This window comes from Betta splendens, chromosome 16, assembly GCF_900634795.4.
Source record: "Betta splendens chromosome 16, fBetSpl5.4, whole genome shotgun sequence".
Classification (NCBI taxonomy): Eukaryota; Metazoa; Chordata; class Actinopteri; order Anabantiformes; family Osphronemidae; genus Betta; species Betta splendens.
In genome coordinates, this window is record NC_040896.2 from 3,648,425 (window position 1) to 3,665,902 (window position 17,478).

Below are 17,478 nucleotides of genomic sequence, written 5' to 3' on the forward strand. Positions count from 1 at the left end.
TGAATGTATGTATAAATTAAAAAAAAAATAATAGCAAAGCTTTCATTTCTTTCATACCTATATATTTATATTTTTATTCTATATGTATGTGTGTTCATATTCATATATGCTGTGATATCAACATTCATTCATCTCTGAGACAGGTCAGATACTCAAAATGTAAAAAAAAGAACATTACAAATGGAAATAAAATCAATGCATTCCTCCAGATATCCTTCATGTTCTAATGTCTGCTCTAATAGTTGAAAAAAACGACAGCAGCTGACACAGACTGTATATGCTGAAGAGCAACTTCATAGTGAGGTCAAACTACAGAAATATTCATGAGCCTGACAAAAAGAAATAACATAATCATGTCAAGCTTTCTCCAGGAAGCTCACAGGAATGGAGGAAGGTGTGACCTGCTGGAGTTAGAAAAATACGTTTCAACAGCAAATGACAAGTCCTGAGCACAATCTCTGGGCACAGGCAGTATCTGGCCAGAGGCGAGTTCTTTATCCACTTAGATTTTTAGGTTTACATAAAGTCCTTGCACACTGGCGAATGTTTATTTGAAGTGTACAGTAGAACATGGAGATAATTTATTATACTCAATTTGCAATGCAGAGGCATTGAAAACAACATCTACAAACAAAATAAATGCAATCTTAAATAAATCTATACATAACAAACTTGCTCCTAATGATAATGTTATTTTTTATTGTCTGTACAAATACAATATATACCAAGATAATATTTTTAGTTTCTCAGTCTTGATGTTTTCCTAATGTAAGCATGCACTAACATACGTACACCATGTGTGTCCCGTGCACATTTTTAACCCAGGGTCCTGGTAAAGAACTGGGACTTTCATGCAGCCTGACTTTTCATCCCACCCCAAAGGACCTTCAAAGCACCTTGGACAATGATCATGTATTCAAAAGTGGTTTAGCATTTTCCAAACTGGAAGCAGATGCTAATGAAAAAATTCAGTGGCAATAATGAAAAGAGGCAAAGCTCTCAAGGACATAAACAACCCATCTAATGTGCCTCAGCAAGTCCTGTGATAGATAGAAAAGCTCAGGAATTGGCTTAGATAGATCTGCCATCAGCAGGCTGTTGCATTGTTTCTGTTATGTACTGTCCCTATGTAAGCATCCGCCATTAAAAAGCAGTATCGTATAGTAGTAGTATAGTAGGATTGGTTTCACATTATGTACTGTATATAGAGTAAAATTCCCCAAAACATTCCACTTAATAAAATGTTTGATTTTGGGACAGAGAGAGTAACGATTCTAATTACATGGAGGATTATTTATTTATTTACTATTTACTGTAGGTTTGTTAAGATTAATAAAATCCTTGTTCAAATATTCAAAGTCTGACGCACAGTTACAGTGTTTGACCTGTTATTGAAGTTTTGAAGTTTCATTTTGGCACATACAGCACTTCTTGGACAAATACAGTGGAAAGATTCATTTAAGACACAGTTCACTTGAAACAAACTACATTTTCTCTTTAACCTTGTTGCATAAAATTAAACTGAGCCATAATCACACAACACTATTACTGGGTCGAGAGTCATGTCCCACATACGCCATACTATAGGTTTGAACTGGTGTTTTTTCTGGTGAGTCATTATGTTTAACTGAAAGGCATCATATTTTTTTCACTATTGAATGTGAAATTAATGTAATTTTGACTGAATACTGAATACGTTGTTGTCAAAGCAATTAAGTCGTCCTACATCAAGATTTCACCCACAACCTTGGCATGGCCAACATCACACCCTAACCAACTGCACCAATCACTCAGTTAATCAGCACTGGTCAGTACTCTTTCTATAGCAACCTCAAAACACCTATTGGGACCTATTGGGACCCCTAAACAACTGTTTTGTTTGTCTCAGAACTGTCACTGCTCCTTTGAATATTTACAGACGCCATAGGATGGATTCAAATTCTTACCAACCTTCACTTTGAGGTACCAATCAAATATGCAGATAGGTTAAACTCTGTAAGCAGCCAATACATCATTGTAGTCCTAAACACACACACACACACACACACACACACACACACACACACACACACCCTCTGCTACAGTCACTTTTTTCACTCTGTGCTCCATAAGATGACATATATTCATATCTCTAGCAGCCTTTTCTCTCGCTATCAGCAAAAACATGACTGTGGGATGAGAAGTGAGCAGCCATGACTTCTCTGGCTCGGATGGTCCCAGCCTCCCCCACACAGTTAACACCACAGTGGTACTGGACTGCAGCCAGGTTCTAGCTCAGCAGCACTGGGCTCAACAAGGTCTGAATGTATCCAGGCACAGAAGATCAATGTATCACTTGAAATAAGCCTTGTACAAAAGTCAGCCATTTGAAAAGAACTGTGTGATGTGTAATTAAAGTCAATTGTAGCTGCATCCGTAGATTAGAAAGCGGACAGAGTCAAGGCAAAGCAAAATGTTTAGGGGAAGCATCTTGCTGTATATAGTGACAGTTTGCTTGTCAGACTTGACCAAATATGACAAGTAGAGGCTTGAGAGCTGCACTGTGTTCAGGTAAGGTGGAAAGTCCCAAGCTTCCAGCACCTTTCTTTAAAGATGATTGCAGAAAGGGCCACTGTGGGCAGAGTAAATGGTCTGTGGTGTTTTTAAATATTTAATTCCACATTTAGAGTCTTTTGACCACGTGCTGAATTAGTCATGTCTGATAATGGTGTGCAGTGCACATGACAGGGCTCCAGAGCCCTGCAGCACAACCTGCTTGTCCAGATTAGCTAATAGAAAAGAGAAGTTCAATGTGGCTGTGTTTGCAACGGAAGAGGAAAAGGATGTAAAGGAAGAACTGAAAGTGTGATTGCAGATACATTTAAGAGTCATGAGTGTTTGATGTAAACCAAGAAGGAATCAGTTTCATCTGTTTACATCTTGCTCAAAGATATATTTGGACCACAGCACAAAAGAATGTGAGTGCTCAGAAATTGTCAATGAGATAAAGGTTTTGTTACCCATTTTTTAACAGGCCACATCCAGGGACGGTTCAAAGCCACTGCTGAATTTGCAGTTCATCAGCAAAAGAAACTTTGAAAGTGGTTCCAGCGTGGTTCCAGCGTGGCCAATCAAGCATCAGGAGCTGGTAGAGTCTGAGGCTCTAGGTTTGAGTATTATTATAATGCATTGTTATGGTCATAAAATAGACAACGTCAGACAATGATTCTTTGTGAATACCTAAAGGCTAAAGCTAGCAAGCATTAACATTATCCAGGTGCGTCACATCCCCTACTGATAACACAAAACACTGCTGTAGCTCTAATATTTGACATATAATAATAATGACAATAGATACTAAGGACAAGTTCAATAAGTGACTGCTACATGTATTCATATAATTATTTTACTGTACGTGACATTCACATGTAAGAGCTGCTGGTGGAAATACTGTAAACAAACAGGCCACGTTTTTTTCCTTGGACATGTCAGATCTTAACAAAGCAAAGTATCACCTATCATATTATTTTTATTACTTAATTGCCCTTTTTCAAGAATTACAACAAGAGAAGAAGGTACTGTAGAGGGGACATTCACCCAGAGAAACGATAGCTGTGTTTATGTCTTAAGAGATGGTACTGAGAGCATCAGCGATAACAACAATACAATACAGTGCTTTTAATCCAAAATCTGTGTGTGTTTTCTTACTAAATGTTTTATGCACAGAACTCAGAGCAATATTAAAGAGTGACATTTACAATGTGTCTTATAGTGTAATAATAATTAGCATTGGTACAGTAAACAGGGAAAAAGTGTGATATTATGTGCCCAAATAAATAGTGTACTGTGGCTGCTTATGTTGTCACAAACCCAGCATCATTGTCTTGTTTTTGTCTAGTTTCCTGTTTTAATTTGTCAACTTCCGGTTTAGTTCTCGTTAGTCTAGTTCTGTGTAGCCTTCTGTTTCAGTCATGTGATCTCTCAGCTGTTTCCCATTACTCATCATGTCTAGTATTTAAGCACCGTCTCTGCCATAGGCCATTGCCAGATTGTTTGCTCATCTATCCGTGTCAACTCCCCAGTGTCATAATCTAGTCTAGTCCTTCCTGTGTACTGGTTCTAGTTCCTGTTTTTTGACCCAGCCTGGCCTGCTCCCTGAATTCTGGTCCTGGACTCTGCCTACAGTAGTGTGTATTGACTTTAGCCTGGAGATTGACCACCGTTTCTGCCTGACCCTTGTCTGTACTGCTTCATCCCTGCCTATCTGTGTACCGACCTTTGCCTGCCCGACCACTAGCCTGATTAAATCCTCTGAACTCCAAGCTCTGTCCGCGCTGTGCACTTGGGTCCTACACCACACCGCGTTTCTGACTTATGTCTATTTCTACACTCAATGCTTGCTGAGTTGCTTAACAGACCACTACAGTAAGTCATGACAAAAGTCTTTTTAAGACATTTATTGTTATATTGTGTACAAATAAGTATGAATTAAAACCTCTTCAAAATAATAAAATTGAGCATACTGTAACAAATCATATAGCTCAGTAATTTCTAGTTATGCAAGCTGTGATTCACAACAGGAGAGAAAGCCTCTGATTTCACATGTTACAGTATATGAAAAAAAAACTTGTTTACAAATATTAAAATAAAAAAACACAAAACCTGATAATAATGACAATGTAATCACAGCTTGTGAAACACTGGATCACATCTCCCCACGGAGCAACCAAATTACATTACTGCTTCAATACAAGAGGCCACAAATTCACGTCACAAAATGAAGCATGCTGGTAATTAAGGCCAATGTTCCCCAAATTACAGCTTCGCTTTTGCTGTAAAAATGGGAAGATGGGAAACATTTACATCTATTTTGAATGCCCAGATAGTAACAGTATTAAAATAAAGTATTCAGTCATGACTTCCACTAATGAATTCCTGGAATCCTAACAATTGCTAATTCTTCCATGTCGGGGTGAGGCATTAGGAGATGAGGTGTTTCTTTTTATTAGTTCAGCTGCTAACACAGCTTCTTTCACTTCACGCTCATCCTCGTCGTGCTCTCGCTGTGCTCTTGGACTCTGGCTCAACATAATTCCGACACAAAGGGCCTCGGAAAATGCACTCTCAGCCCCCCGTAAATGCAATTCATGACGAGGCTGCATAAGACTTTGATTGTGCCAAGAAGTTGATTGCTTCACGGGTGCAGCAAAAAAAGAAGGATGTTGGCAGGCGTTTCGGATACATTGTGGTATATTCTGCAGTATGAAAGCAAAATTGCCTAAATTATGTTTGCAAACTTAATCAGATGCCACTGTACTAAATAAATGGTTTAGCAACACCAATGTCTCAGTCACACAGTTCATCCCCAAAATGAAATATTCATGTGTGCGCCTGCTCATACGAACCCTTGACAACAGGGTTTGCTAAGTGGTCTTGAGATGCGTTTCTGCATTTGACGTCCTTACATGCACTTGTACGGGCTGTTTGATTAAAGTACAGACGGTAAGAAGAAAAGTGTATTTGTTTGTGTTTCGGCCTGTAGAAGCTTCTTAGATCCCTTGCGGTTGCACACCAGGATTTCCCAGCTGTGAGGCTGAGGAAATTGATGTAGTCTGACTATCTTTGTTGTCGGTAAGGATTCGGGTCAGGATCCTGGAGCCATATGTCAAACAGTGTTTACAACTGCTACACTAACTTCTGTCATGGCAGCAATAACTCAACATGCACCAGGTATTAGTTACTATTAGCTTTTATAATGCTGTTTTGCACAACAGTGTGATAGGCTCATGCTGTTTGTTTTAGCTATTCCTGGTTCCCAATATACATGTACAAAAGCCCTGAATTCACGCTTCTCAGCCCATTCTGGAGCTATCCATGGTGCTGAACCAGCGACTCTCAACACTTACAAAATTGTTCTCCCTTTTCCTTACAGTCAGTGAATTTAAATCTTTTTGGGCTTTCTCATTACCCAATACATTGTTGGTTTTAGCAGTTTCGCATGTTGTTCCTGCTGTGATAAATCTACTAAGAGACTTTTCTATTAGCACAGTCTGGGATACTTTAGGTGATATAATAAAAACCTTGAAAGAAATTATCTTCTGTTATGTTTTTTGTAGAGCTGCCTAAATTACTCATCTTTGTCATCTTGTTGTTGCTATCTTCTTTATTGTTAAGTCAAATTTAAATTCTCAAACAATACATGTACTGTAAAGTATCAGCACTGATTTTCGACAATATAAGAAAACATGTAGTCATATACCTGATAGTTTGGGTGTGATCCAAAACACAAAACAGCACAAGCTGATCTGTTAATGATGCAGAGTGAGGTCTTTCAAATGAGAAAAGCAGTGCATGCTGAGAATTTACACATTTTCTTTAGAGGTGTCCAAGGAAGGAGAAAATGCATCTGCATTTCATTATGGCCGTGATTGCCCCTGTATTTATAGGGTTTTAAAGCATAAAGATGGCCTCTGTTATTTGTCCAGGGAGGAAACTCAGGAATGATTAAAGAATGTGTCAAGCAAATGAAAGGATTTATTTGAGCCTTTATCTGTTTTTGCTGGGGTTCTTCAACGTAGTTGTGTTGTCCAAAGTCCTGAAATCCATGTTACACATAACTGATGCATTCAGGATATGCTAGATGAGGCCAAACAGCATTTACTAGCTGGCTGGTTTCTCGTGAGGTATTTAGCTGTTACACCCTGTGAAAATGTTTTTTTTGCTGTAATTCATAAGAATGATGATTAGTCTATCGCCCATCAACTTGTGTACACTATCTATTAGTTAGTTGTTGGGCTCACAGATCAGGCCCAAATTATGTAGGGTTAGGGCTAAATAGTCTAACACTGACCCATTGCATTTCAAGCACCATGTCCAAAGCCTACTGTAAGTTCACATTCTACTCATGGCTCTAAAGGTGCGTGGGCCGGACCCCTCAGTAATTGCCTGATGTACTATAGGTCAACACAGCACACGTGGGAACAGCCATCAATGCTGCTTCATGCTACATAATACTTCACTGTATACTGGAAGTGTGGCCAGTCAAAAAGGACATTTTTTTTTTTTTTTTTTTTTTTTTTTTTTTTTGTTCTGTCCAGCAGTTAAGCAAGCAGCATATATTACGCTGAATGCCATATTGTGATGGACAGCTTTGCTTTAACAAGAAGAGTATATATAGAATATATATACTCTTCCTGATTTATGGTTTATTTAATGGTTTATTTAGCTAATCCAAAATGTGTGTGATGTTGCTGTGTTGGTGGACAGGTTAGGTTTCTGCTTTAGGGTGTGTATGCGGGAGGGTGGGGGGGAGGGGGGGTAAGGGGTGCAACCAGCTGCTGAAACCAAGCAAATCTGTTAAGTAAACAATCGGAGCAAAAAAAATAAAAATAAAATAAATAAAATAAATAAGAAGCATGGATGTACCTTAGGCTAACACATTCATAACTAAACAATTTTTGTGCTGTGGTTTACCTTGGAGATTAATACTAATACCAATAATAGTGCTAAGGTATGTGCACATACTAATACAAACGAATACATACAATATACATACATATGTGCATTATTATACAAAAAGGACATTTTTGATTAATGTTGTTATTTAGGTTTTTATATTTAAATTACAAACTGGGTCACATGAGGCTCAGACCAAAGACGCAAAGAAATTTACAGTAATTAATTAAAGACAAAGGCCAAAGTAAACAGCAGCTTTTCACTGAACAAGATCAGCACAGCTGGTAAAGGTCAAACTGATTTTAACCAATTTCTTTACTGACAGCTGGCTAATCCATAATAAATCATCATCATTCATTAGATTTTATAATTTACATTATGAATATGCAAAACCTAACTAGTAGAACAAGGAATGGTAAAGAATTGTAATGTAAAAAAAGTTAGACAAAAATGTATACTGTATATAGTAGAGTAAGATCACACATACAGTACTGTATATAAACATTGAAGCTGGGTCCATTTATTAATCTGTCACAGTAGTGCTTTTGTATGGAAAACATATATATAAGTTGCCAGACTGAACGGTCTCCCAGTGTTTTATTTGTCTATTTATCTTAAATCTCCTATGTCAAAATCAGAAAAATGAAAGAATCCATGACCCACCTTCATACTTCACAAGCTCAGGTATTTAATAGTAACCCTGCACACGTTTCTGTGTTTTCAGTGTTTGTTCTTAGATCGTTCTGTGTGTGTGTGTGTGTGTGTGTGTGTGTGTGTGTGTGTGTGTGTGTGTGTGTGTGTGGTTGCTCGCGCGTTTGTAGGTGGCGTCTCAGATTTGACACGACGTCCAATTGACGTTGTTTGACTCCAGAAGAGGGGGCTGATGGGTGGACTTTCAACTGAGAGGAAACCCTTCAGCTTTGAACACAGTAAAAAGGAGAATGTGGCAGGAAATTAGTTGAGTTCACCTTCAAAATAAAAGCATTCCCATGGGACGCGGATTATTCCAGAATTGCTACTCTGTATTCGTGTACCACTGAGAAAAAATACATTTACGGCTGTCAGAATAAAGTATCTAAAGAATGATTAAAAATGGCATTTCGACCTTGTGGCTATGAGTTTGCCTACGTGTATTTATATGTTCTGTAGGTCTCATAAAAGCCTTAATACATAGTGTCCATGCAAAATAATTCCGATGGACTATTTGTGGATTCTTCATGTATTTTCTACCCTATTTATATTCACCTAAATTAAAACATTACCAAGTGTATATAAAAAAAATAAATATATCTTAAGAATGGCAACAACTAAGAATTTTAAACTTATAAATGTGCTTGAATGCAAGACATTTACATGTATTTTTTAAACTTTAAAGCGATTAGTTTATTAGTTTTTTTGCCGTCTCTCTATCTTACTCTGTGTGTGTGTCTACTCTGCTAATTGTCGTTAATCAACAGCTCCTTCAGTAAAGTATTTCGGCGCGTTCTCCAATTAGGATATTTATTTTGAAAGATTTCGCTGGAAATCATTTTGCTATGATTTGACTCTCTTGACAGTAGCACGAGCCCCGGGTTTCCAAATAAGGAATCTGGCTGTTGCTGCGCGCGGACACACAGACAGACAAGGACGCTCCAGAGCCTCGAGCTGGGGGGACGGACGGCGGTTCCACGCGCGCTACCGCTCCGTGAAACGTTCACAGCCACCTGGAAGAGACGGTGGAAGCTAAAGACTCGGAGGATTTTGGACTTGGAGAAGAACTTTATAACATAACGCGATCTTTGTGGAATAACAAACACAGAAACAAACTGAAATTGGATTTCCCGTGCTGAAATTAAAGAGGGGCGTCTTATGTTGGAACTACAGAGTCCGTGAATACACTGGGGGATTTTCTGAATTCATATTACGCACTGAAAACACAGTCGGAACTAACGGACATCCACAACTCCTTTGTGGTTGTTTCTCACTCCTTTATCGCAATAACGTTACACTGTTTTTGCTCGAAATCCTCTCCAACAATAATGCGTTTTGTGGACTTATCCTAGGACTTATCGCCAAGCTTTTGGATTTGGGAACTGTTAACGCACGGACCTCAGACTACTGACAATATGCATCCAAAGGACTTGTAACTTACTTAAGGTAAATTGTACTTGATTTAAACATAACTTACTTTTATTAAGCCTTTTACAACACTCATTTTTGTGATATTAAGGAGTGGGTATGTATGAGTACCGGTGCCCTCGTCCTTTTGGAGCAGCGTTTCCAAGTCTCACACACCCAACTGGTTCGCGCTCGGGCAGTCGCGCCGCTGGTGGACAGGCGCTGCCTGCGCTATTCAGCCCGTTAGGATCGAACTGTGCGCGTTTATTTGCCGGACACTTTATATCTATAGTCTTCCGTGCGATGTAATTATTTTATGGATAGTCTATTATGTTTAACAAAAAATGAGATGAAATGCGTGCATTTAAAGGACGCGCAAACGCAACACTTGACATCGGCACACAGGTATTAAACTGATTCAGCAGAATTCGTTGTAGCAAATATATACATTTAACATTTAACTTTGTTAACCGAATCCACGCGATGTTCACGGCTAAAATGTCACGCGTTTTTGCGAACTGTGGGGATTTAAAATGCACAGTTTGAATCTGGAGTTTGGTTGTTGGGGTTTCGAGTTAAGAGAAAATCGTCAGGATCCACGTGAACCTCGTGTTTTACTTAATGGAGCATGATGAATATGTTCGGAGTCCAAATGTCTACATCATTTTGATTGAGGTTGCGGGGCTTTTCACTGAGCCTGGAGCAAACGTGGATCTCACTAAGCACTAAGAATGGTAATACAAGAAGCTGAGGCTCGTTGAAATCATGCCCAATGATACTTCTGGGAGACTCCGGAGGCACGCAACTGCTTTCTTTGCTGAGGAGCAGGCGGATAAAATCTTAGTTTGAACCTTATGTCGCTGTGGCGCACTTTCAGGCAGCCTGGTCTCACTCACTAACGGTCAGCAGTCGCATTCCCCACAAAATGGGCTGTCATTCACCGCCCCCCCCCCCACCCCGGTGCAAGGAGCCTCCCCCGACTCCCCCTGCGCTGCAGTGATGTCCAGCGTGTGAGCGTGCATACACAGGATGAAAGTGATGGGCACAGGTGCTACGATTTATGAAGACAATAGCATTTGGGTGGACTTACAGTGGTTTAGCTTTTGCCTCTCAGTGTAATTTCATTCTGTGGTTTTTTATTGTCAATTATTTATTCAAATAGGCTTTTTCAAGTTCCCACATCATACAAGTGGGGGCACTATAAAAACAGAAAAAACCCATCTGGTGGATATAAAATTTTTAATAACACACGAGAGGAAACCTCCGTGGCTTGGGTGGCAGGCAGTTCGGCTGAAGTGTGGGCCACCAAAAACTGCAAATGTCAACAGGTGAGGATGTAGTCATTAGAAAATTGTTTTAGGCTAAATGGCTTATACACATGGAATCAGAAAATATTGATATTTTGATTTAAGAATTAAGAAGTGAAAGAAGGAAATTCTTTTTTCCCAGTTCACGACTGAAACAAACACCAAACAGTTAATGATCAGAAAATGAAAACAGATAGACATATAATAAAACCTAATGAAACTATCTAATTTGATTGTGGGTTAGCAGCTCTTTCAAGTAGCCCCAAGCTCTTTATTCAGCAAAACTACATTAAGGCCTTTAAAGGTCAAATTACATTACATGTGCCCTTGCTATGTTTAAAGCCCCATATTTTCTGTTAAATTAAGAGCTCTAAGTCTAAGCCTGGAAAACAACAAGAACTTTCCAAAGTTTTGTTGAACTCATTTTTACCTCATGCTGACATTAAAATGCTTAAATCAACCTGCAGGTAACAGATCTTACACCAACATCAAGTAATTTACCACAAACAAAACCACACAATACACAAGCTTGTTTTTTATGGCAAAGACTCTGTGGACCGTCAAATGTAGGCTTCTTGTCTGCTTCTGTTACAGCAAATGCATTTCAGTGCCAGGTTCCCCCCCCCCCCCCCCCCCACGCATGCACACACACACACACACACACACACACACACACACACACACACACACACACACACACACACACACACCTACAGATATTAACACAGTCAACTGTTTTATACACAAGAAAGGGAGCAGATAGCAGAAAAAGACTGAACAGCAGTGCCCTGACAGGCACCGCTGGCTCAGAGTCACAGGGATGAGACAAGCCAGCAACACAACACAACACAGGCCTTTTCAGAGGCATCCATGCATGAATTTTCTAACCTAGATGTCCCCCTTTGTTTCTACATCTTAACATCCTCCCACTGTTTTGGAAAATACCCGGGCCATCGACTCGCTCGCCTCCCCTTGCCTTCCGTTTCTTCTCCTTGATTTTCTCATCCCATGATGCCCCACCCTCCCCCTAAAACAAGGCCACAGTGTCCGAGGCCATGTGCGATCAGAGAAGCTCATATCTGAATTTGTGACATCAGAGAGAGGAACCGTGAGGAATGGGTGCTGGGTGGAGGGAGTCGGGAGGGGGAGGTGGGGACAGAGACGCTCATTGAAAGAGGGGAGTTGACGAGGAGATAGGCAGTGGTAAGGGAGGAGATGGATTAAAGGCAAGATAGAGAGGGACTGTAGACATAGGGCTGTGCGGCATAGACAGACAGGGCTATTCTGTTGTCTCTAAGCTGCACTGTTCACGCTGTGTGAAACTCACCGTGCCTTAGACTAAATACATAGCAATCAGTCAGCACAGACAGGCTACTCTCACACACACAGGCCTTTTAAAGGTGAAACATGCCAATAGCCCACGTCCTGAACCTTCCTAATGGCTTCTCGATGTTACTGTGGGGAGCCTATCTTTGCTTGAAGCAACTTGGAGGTTGACCAGATCTTTGCAAAACCATTGGCTCCCCTAATTAGGGACTAAACGAGGAGCTTGGGAAGTGTGATTAATGAGGCCTGTCCAATAAGTGTAGCGAGACAGGAACTTGGGCCGACGCGTAGCAGCCACAAAGCCTCAGCACCAACAGCGTCGGTGGCTGCACCTTAGCCCTTGCGAGCACGTCTGAATAGCTACTTGATTACTGTGATTATTTATTTATTTATGATTATTCATATCCCGGGTGAAACTTGTGTGCGATGCCAATATGTGGTGGTGAAAGTGTAAAGGAAAAAATGTAAATGTCAGACAAAGAGAAGCAACGTTTGTACATGTAAAAAGAAATGCAAAGCAAACTCGGATCATGGCAGAAATCGAATTTAAAGAAAAAAACATTGGCCTGGCTTTGGAGAGTTCTCTAGTAATCATTAGACCTTAAAATACATTAAACTCTTTGGACAACACTGAAATAGCAGCGATGTAGTGTGAAAATACTGCTGCTGTTTGCTCAGGTGACTCGATACTTTGAAGCCTTCTTGGATTAGATGCCTCCACGGTGTCAAACGATTGAGAGAAATCAATGAGCACCCATGGTGGACAACGTGGCGTTGGCTAATTACACCACTTACCACCTTTAATCTCTGCCATTTTCATTTTACTATCAGTTCTGATGAGAGAGTGACTTCATATCTCGGCCAGTGTAAAGTGGTTAGTGGGTTTTGACGGTGGTTTGCTCACTTACGTGTGTTTGCAATGGATATCAAGGCTGTAAATTATGCGTTTATCTTTATGCTGATGCACCGTATGAAGGCTGGTGTCAGGCGTTCGAGCTACACAGGATTTGTATTTTAATACTCACCAACGTCTTTGTCAAGCAGTAGGCAGCGAGCTGAGTTCATGCTTGGCTGTTCTCTTGACAGTTGTCTCCAGACAAAAGGAACCGTGCAGCACCTCGCCCAGCCTTTATAGCTTAGCAACAGGAATGATTAAGTGATCACACAGCTTTTTCCACACTGCCGGGTCCCACAAGGCTCCTGTCATTTCATTCATGACTGAGCAGAGAAATAAACAGAAGGAAAATGTATAATTTTAACCGTTTAAAATCAATGTTTCTTCACTTCCTTGAGAGTGGCAATTTTCACTATGGCAAGAAACGATCCCATCCGAGTGGATAGTCCGTGACATTACCCATGAAAACTGTGTACAGCGGCCTTTATGACCGATGGCACAGTTCTCTAGGACTAATATTAATTTCTGTGGATCCTACTGTCTTTATTGCTGTTGGTGCTTTGTGAGTCTAAGCTGCCTTTTTAACCTCTTAGATGGCATGCCCACAAAAACCAACACAAGCAAGCACATGCTTATAGTGGCATATATTAGCAAAAGAGGCAGAGAAGCTTCTCAGGTGCTGAAAGAGTTGTTTCAAACTAATATTTATTGAACATGCACAGACCCACATGATTTATACTTGTTCTGTATCTGATCAGATTATTTGCTCTTTCGGAACTGACTTAAACATGACACTCATTGCAAAATACATAGCCTGACCTATTTGCTTTTCTGCTGAATGTTAGCACTGGATGTAAACTAACCCCTAATCATTTGTTAATATACTGTAGTATCTACAAAAGGTATTCCTCAAGGATCTGTATGTAGTCCTGTCTCATTTGACTTCCATATGAATAACATTGATTGTGATGCATATAACACATTCATGCAGGGTTTGTCCTCCGTAATCAGACACACCAACTGAGCTACTGCAGACAGAATTTGAATTGAGTTCAGTTGGAGTAATTTGACTCAAAAGGACACGGTTGTGCACAACAGGGCACATTTGAAATCGCTGTCCAATAATAGTCATTTGCCTAGATATACTGTATTTGCTTATATGTATTTGTGACATGTTTAATGTCTTCATTCATTAATTAATTCTTCTAACTCGTGCTGTGGCTGGATGGTCACTTTATTTGCAGAGTTTAGTTCACTTTTTCACTAATCATCTCTTATGTGAATTGTATGGTTAAAAGGACGCTGCCTTTATTAAACGAGAATTAGTTAATTCATGGTTTCCGTCCTATCACTTATCATCCCATGGTGAATATTGTGGTCCTTATTCTGCCTACGCATTTGTCTGTCTTCATCAGGCCTGGTGCTTTTTAAATATTAACTAGATCTGAAATTGAACGTCGTCTCTGGAAAAGGTGGGGCCTCAAGGTGACTTTCAGTACCTCTGTTCTGAGATACATGCTACTCATGAATACAGGAGCCCTTGACTAAACAGCACTTGGGTTTTCTACTGTGAGTCCCCTTCCTGTCCGGGTTTATTAGAAGTGTGATGTGCTATACAATCCATTCTCAGATCTAATATGATGGATTTGATTCCTGGCATAAAAGCAATTTAGTGTGACTTTATATTAATAGCAAAAATATCAGTAAGTTGATGTTAGATGTCCACACTGGTGCAAACCTCATGTAGTAGCAGTTACAGTGCATTAGGATCAGCGCTGCATTTCTGAAAGCCGAGGTCTTCAATTAGCAGGTTGCTCTCCCCTGTTTTCTATTTTTAACTTCAGTTTGCAAGTGTGTGAGGGAAGCAGAGGAAACACCTTCACACCTCAGTCTGCTCCTCTGGAAGCCTTTGACAACTAACACACAGCAGCCAACCGTCTCAAACGTGAACCACGTGGCTGTCGATGCTGGATAGAACAGACAGGTCAAATATTATTTAAGGTTTGATTCCCACTTATAAACTAGCACCGGGTGCTTGGCAGCGTTGTACAGGCGCAGGTGCAGTGTGGTTACACATTTAAGGTGAGATGGTTTACACTTTCACAGAGGGGAACTACAAACGTGGAGGTGGGTGTCCACAGCTCCACCGTTCCAAAAGGCACAGCTACAGTACAGCACAGTGTTGTCCTTATATATTAACAATTCCACCTCCATATCAAACAGAAAAATAGATTTTACAGCATTTTCACCGGTCGCACCTGAAGGAGTGGCTGTTCACAGGCTGTTGGTTAATTTGAGATACACACAAATACCTTGTACTTCGTCTGTTGTTGTGTTTCACCAGGCGTGAGCTACAGGGGTTCAGCGTTTGTGCTGTGGCGTATTACAGAACCCACAGCTTAATTATCCAAAAGCAAACAGCAACATCTCTGGATACGTACAACCTTAAAAAACTGACTTCAAGCTGGAGAGAGAACTTCTCCTCGCCGCCTCACCAGCTCCTTCTCTCTGTCGTGCTGTGACTTGAAGAAATGCCACAGAAATTACTCACATGCACGTAGGCATTTTGGTGGCAATTGCCCCCCACCCTCCATGCCCATACTGCACATAGACTTCTTGCTCGGTAGAATGGCAGATGGTTCCCTCTCTGCCTCCTCCACAGCTTTCTCAGTGGTGTCGTGACCCGCTTTGGCTGAAAATATGAGATCTTATTAACACATTATGCTGTAATTTCTTGCACTTTTTTAACTCCTGGCGCGTCATATATTATTAAATTAAATGATCATAGCTTCACACATGGACTTGTGACCATTACACGTATATCAGTCTGCTGATGTTTGTTTAAATGAAGCACTTCTGCCAATAAAATGGACACAGGTAGCTTCATAGTGCCGAGTGAAAGGATCTCCTTCATCCTCTGTGATAAGACCGAGGGAACTCTTTGATCTGAAGTGGCTGGATAATCATCCATGGCTGAGCCCTGATTTCCATCTCTATTCAACTCTCCCTTGGAAGCTCAATAAGAAGCCATCAACACTGGAACTAATCAGGGTTATTACCACTCTCCCCACTGAACGGCACACTTCTCCACATGTGGGACAGGCTTCACTGCTGCTGCTGTTGCTCAGTACACAGACATATACCTGCTTGTTGATGCTGGAATTGCATTGATCATTAGGGCGGACCACTTTGTATATAATCTAAACACAATTGTTGAGCTTTGTATGTTTTTTTTTTTTCATGATCGGAACTCATTTATTTGCAATAGTGTACGTCCACCTCCCCCCGACTCCATGAACAACTGTGCTTCCTCTACCTATAAAGCATTCTTACATTCCAGAGGGTCCAAGTTGGTTTGCTTCCTGTCATAAGTGATTACTCACTCGCATCATCACTGTTTGTGTAATCCTGTATTGTTAAGTCATTTTGTCGCTTTGGTAGAGGGCACAGCATCTCAGGTCATGTCCTTCACAGCAACTATTTTAGTGGCTCTTGTTCAGTAATTGTTGACTGAGCGATGGAGAACCTACACCTGGCCAAAACAACTGAAGCCCAAGTTGCTCTCAGTGTCAGAATGTAGTGAATGTGAATGTAGTGTTAAAACTTGAACTTAACTAAATGTTAACTGGAGCTGTGTGAGAGACCGGAGTGTTCAAATGAGTCTGTGTGTGATCTGAAGGAGGTAGTTTCGTTAGGACAACCTTAATCTGGACTGCTGGAATTCTTCACAGGCATTTCCAAGTTTGCTAAGAGCATATTTAAGTGTCAAGTGAATTTTAGCTTGAAGCTTGTGCAGTGTTTGTTTCTAGGTGCAACAAGAGAGTCGACTATGTGCAATAATTAAAATAAAGACAGATGTTTTCCAGGGCCAAGCTTGGAGCTTGTAACGTCTGATTGAGGTCAACACATTACAAATACATCTCCTGGCAATTTACCGTCCTTTAAATAAAAGTCTCCTAAACTTTTTGTCTCACCAAAATAGGAAACCATGTGGTCCTGAAGTGCTGAATTTCCAATCTGTTGTACGGCGACTCTGCTGAAGTGAAGCGTTTATTCGTGACCCCTCCACGTTCTACCTCATTACGCCTACAATGCTGTTTTCTCCACTTAGAGGACATTGCAGCTAGATACTGAGCTCGGCATATTTGCGCTACTTGAGCACTTGTTCATTTGCTGTTATGCTCTGTCGTGTGTAGCAAATGGTGGATGGAGTAAAAGAAACCAAATTAAGAAAATGAAGAAGTGCAAAGATCTTCATTACCCCTCGTCTTCCTCAAATACCCGACCACTCTTTATTTTGTCACGTACAGACAAACGGACACAATGTTTGGCTGAAAATCCCAACCAGTGACCTGAACTTTGTTGCTTTAATCTTCAGTAACAGCATTGAGCACCACCGTGCTGCTATATTTACTTTTC

At 40.5% G+C, this 17,478-nt stretch overlaps 1 protein-coding gene across 9 annotated transcripts in view; it reads left to right on the forward strand.

The window, feature by feature from the left end:
* Window positions 1-9,020: 9,020 nt before the first annotated feature.
* adgrb1a (adhesion G protein-coupled receptor B1a) overlaps window positions 9,021-17,478 on the forward strand; it is a 105,342-nt gene continuing 96,884 nt past the window's right edge. For 8 of the 9 annotated variants that reach the window (XM_029127948.2, XM_029127951.2, XM_029127950.2 and 5 more), the window contains exon 1: window positions 9,022-9,570. The gene's annotated coding sequence lies outside the window, so the exon portion shown is untranslated. Of the gene's footprint in view, window positions 9,571-17,478 lie in introns of all 9 variants that reach the window. The other variant, XM_029127956.3, reaches the window with a different exon arrangement.